Raw genomic sequence first — 5073 nt, forward strand, 5'->3', positions numbered from 1 at the left:
ATTAAATACTTATAGATATACGAAGCAAAATGAAAAACAAACGAAACAATACGGAAATTTTCGTTTCGTTTTCGTATAAAAAAAAAGAAACCAAATAAAACGGAACGAAATGCATCGAATTCAACCCTGCAAAATTCTTCTGTAGGTAAAAACATTTCGGTCGACTTCTCTGAAGGAGATTCAAAAGGCACGGAAAGCACGGTTGGCGGTGACCTAAGCGCAACGTTCCTTACAAACAGAGTCAAGGGTGACGTCGTAACGGGGTTCGAATCCTTCGACCAGTGGCAATCCTCACTTTCTGGATTGATAATTGCGAAAGCATGAAACACTAGTGTCCGTAGACATAAAAATTGATTATTTATAATTAGCTAGCGGGGGGTACCCGGCGTTGCCCAGGTGTTTGGAGGTGTGTTTGTATAAAAAAAAACGTTGGCCGGGTGTTTGGAGGTGTAAAAGAAAAAAACAAGTTTTGGTCGGAAGGTAGGATTTAACCCTGAAGCCTTTATGCAAAGGTGGAAACGAAAGTGGAAAAAAGCCAGACACCTAACCATCTCGACCACGAAGGTGAGGAATTGATAAGCGTATGAAGTTAAGGCTTATAGACTGAAATATACAGGTGCGAGAAAGTGGCGTGATATTTAACCTAGTTTTGCACAGCAAGCCAGTTACTGTTTCCCCACGCGTCATCATTCGCTTTTCTAAGGCACGGCGAGCTGGTAAAATCGGGCAAATTAAATAGACAGGCGATCCCCATTGTTAAGTCGTAAATATTATAATTTAGACGTGATATAAAAAGTTTTAAGAAGGAGCGAGCCGACCTAGCAGGCCTTAGAAAAAAGTCTTTTGCAGACACACACAAAAAGCGAACATACATACATACATACATACATACATACATACATACATACATACAGACATATTTTCGCTTTTACATATATAGATAGACAATCCTTTGACACTTTAAAGAAGTAATTTCTTAAAAGTTGAAAACTGTCTAGGAAATAAAAAGGCTGTCGGCTTGGCTTTGTGCGAGATCCTGGCTTCTAGTCGCTAGATCACTACAGATTATTATAATAGCATTGTGTTTTATAAACGTTCTTTCTCTTAATTGGCGTTCCTTGCAAATGGAGTCAAGGTTGTGGCGTGGTTTGAATCCTTCTACCAGTAACAATGGTCACTTCCAGCACTGATGATTGTGAAAGCATGAAACACTAGTGTTCGCCGATATAAAATTGATTATTTATAATATATATATATATATATATATATATAGTTGTATAGTCTAGTTTCCTAGATGTAAATCGACTGTAACTCGCGTGATTATTAAAGAGTGCTCAATAGAGGACAGAGCTGGTATCTAGTATGTTTATTATACAAGCATTATTGGTTACATATGTGCATACATGTTTCAGTGGAATCCTAATTCAACGAACCACGTCATCAGACCAATAAAAAAAGAGCAATGTTTTTTTTATCTGATGAGGTGTTCTCTTTGAATTAGGATTCAACTGAAATATGTATGCACATATGTAACCAATAATCTTTGTATAATAAACAGACTATATACGAGCTCTGTCTTGCATCGAGCATTCTTTAATAATTACAGTCGATTTACAGAAGATATATATAAGTATTACCAATAATTTGACAAAAAGTTTGTCTAAACTTTTGTCAAATTATTGGCAATACTTATTGTCAATTTAAATTAAAAAAAACATCGTTTCCGAGACGTTTGTACAATCGAGTTGATTTTGGTTGTTTTTCCTTTAGAAACTAATTTTAAATTCACAATTATTAATTGTTTTACTCAATATTAATATAGCTCTAGGATACCTATACCTATTGAGCTTATTATATATCTACAGTACAAGGGGTACTGTTTTCTTTTAAAAGTATTAATACATTTACTAATGCATTAAAATAAACTCTGCACTTTAGAGTCCAGGTCTAATTCCCTCTAATATATATATATATATATATATATATATATATATATATATATATATATATATATATATATATATATATATAAAGCTGAATGTGTGTGTGTGTCTGGTCACGAATAGGCTTCTATATGGTTGACTATTTAAAAAAAATGATATTACGTATAATGGTAGAAGATGTATCGAGATACAGGAATGGATATGTTTGATTTGGCAGAACGGTGGTTCATTAAAATTGTGGGGTCTGCGTTCGTGCATAGTCCACAAAGTATGGAAATAAAAAATTAAAAAAAAAAAAAAAAAAACTTTACAAGTGTTTTTGATATAGATGTACATAAGAATACTTTGATAAGTATGTTTTAACTTAACTAGGGATGGTATAATAAAATTGTGGGGTCTGCGCCTGGCCTCCATAGAATGGAAATAGGGACAAACTTTAATAAAGACTTTTCATATCTATCTGCGTAAGTATACTTTGATAATTATTTTTTAGTTTGAAGAAATATGGTATAATAAAATTATGGAGTGTTCGTTCGCGCCTGACCTCCATAGAATGTAAATATGTCACAAAGTTTAACAAGGTTTTTTAATATAAATCCACTGAATAGTGTGATAAGTGTTTCAGTGTGAATAGGTATGGTATAATAAATTATGGGGTGTATCTATTTTATTTTTACTTTCATCATATTTTGCTTTGATTTTGATACCCCCAAATTCGAAGCTATCTCTTTATAACCCTTCCTTTTCATAACTTATCATACTTTCATGAATCAGAGTCCATTTTCCTTAGGCTGTTTTTGAACCCAGTCAACGACGGGTACTTTTTCTAGTATATATATATATATATATATATATATATATATATATATATATATATATATATATATATATATATATATATATATACTAGCTGTACCCGGACACGCGTTGCTGTGGCTCAGTTTGTTAAAATGAAACACATTCCTCAAGAAAAATTGCATTTGTTCGTTTATTTACTTTTATTATTTTTTGCAATTTTTTAATCAATAAAAGTTGTTATTTTCCCCCCCAAAAAAGATTAATTTTTTTCCGTAAATTGGCAGGTGAAAGTTTTTTTTTCAGGAAAACTTGCACTTTTTTTAAAAAGAAATTTGGCAGTAAACGTTTCTCTTTGAAAACAGAATTTTTTATTATAAAATGAACAGATGAATGCTTTACATGAACACTGTAAATAGTTAGGTGAAAGTAGAGAAAAGTTTGATTCTTTTTTCAATAGAATGTACAAATTATTTTTTTAACAGATGTTCAGAAAATAAACAGAAAAATACTTCCATCATTAATTATGCAAAAAAATAAATAAAATGTAGATTTAGTGTTTCAACATTATGCTTATAAATTATGATAAAACTTGCTGAGTATGCGCTGTTTTACGGTTGTTGTAAAAATGGAATGGAAACTTAAATTTCGCTCCGTTTTAATCTTTCTTAATTTTTTAATTGTGCACCCCCAAACGAATATAATAAAAACAGTAACATTCAACAATTGTACTTTATAAAACACAAAATATTAAAAAAAAAGAAGTTAATAACGAAAGGGGAATAAATCCATTTTTAAACGAAAAAGTCAGTTTGGTATATCTTTTTGTTTTTTTTTTACATAAGTCCAGCTTACCATTCACATTGGAAATGTTGACATTTATAGGTTGTCGGGTACGTTTACTACGAATAAACACTCCAATCTACCCATGTTAAAAACGGCTTTCGGAATAGACACCCTTAACCTTGTCAGCATACCCGAAAAGCTATAAAAGTTGACGTGTCGAATGTGAACGATGAGTTGGACGTAATGTAAAAATGTACCGAATTTAAAAGGGAACGAAATTCAAATTTCCGTTCCATTTTTACAACAGCCGTAAAGCAGAGCATTCTGTGAAAATTTTACCTAACTTACTGTATTAATGCTATTTTTTTAAGCAAGAAAAATATTTAGGTTTGACTATAAATTCCTAAACTCATTTCACCCTAAATAATTTAGGTGACTGAAATAGGAATCTAATCGAATCTTTAATTTCTTGAATAGTATGCGAGAAATTCATTTTTCTTCGAGTTATATCGAATTCATTAATACGGACTTTAAGGCATTTTTGTAATGTTCCTGTAAAAATTATTTTTTTATTGTTACAAATTACGATGCTTTATTTATATAAAAAAAGCAAAAATAAATTCTTGCGTTTTTTATTTACTACTGAAAACCATAACTTTAGTAAAGGTATTTTTTGTTTAAATAAAATAAAACATTTTCACTAAGAGTTAAAATAATTAGTTCATTATATTCTGCGATCATTATTTGATAAATACTGAAATTTTCATTAAAATTGGTTAAATTCCTGAGTTTTAGTAAATTTTTAAGTAAAAGGAGGAGTCAAAATGTTTATACACTTTGAGCGTCGGCATTCATTTTGTCTGTACCTACCATTTTTCGATGAATATTTGATAGGAAAGCGACCACGTGTGGTTAATTTAAATTAAATTTCAATCACATGGTAACATTATCAATAATCATGTGATTAAACCCATTGAAAATTTACCGATATTGTAAACACATTCTGTTTACATTATCGTTTTAGTGATATCACAGTGTTGGCAACTGAGATTTAAAAAAATCCTGCGACATCAGAAGAAATCTCCAGAAAATCGCTAGATTTTTAACTTTTATCGTCTGAAATTTTCAAAAATCGCTAATTCAACCCCCCCAAACTCCATATCTTAACTTCCTCCCATAAAAAATTATAAATATAGTATATTCAATATATAAAATGTTCCGTGTTTTCTCACTCTATGTTTCTGGAATTATATTGAAGCGATTAGCCCCCAGAAGGCTTACCTATTTTATCAGCTAGTTTTACCTGTTTTTTCAGAGGGGGTATATTTTTTCAAGAAACAAATCATAAACTCAAACTTTTTATAATAAAAGTTAAATTGAAATATACTGCAAATTAAACATCACAATAATAGTGCAACATATTTTGAAATTAGAAAAATAAAAAAACAAAAAACTTTGTTTTAGCATGTTAAAAGTATTTAGGTTGGTAGATAATTAAATTCTACTGTATTGGTATAAGTTTTATTTGCTGTTGTTTCTTGCTTTTTAC

This window comes from Euprymna scolopes, chromosome 17, assembly GCF_053919585.1.
Source record: "Euprymna scolopes isolate OS-2025 chromosome 17, ASM5391958v1, whole genome shotgun sequence".
NCBI lineage: Eukaryota > Metazoa > Mollusca > Cephalopoda > Sepiida > Sepiolidae > Euprymna > Euprymna scolopes.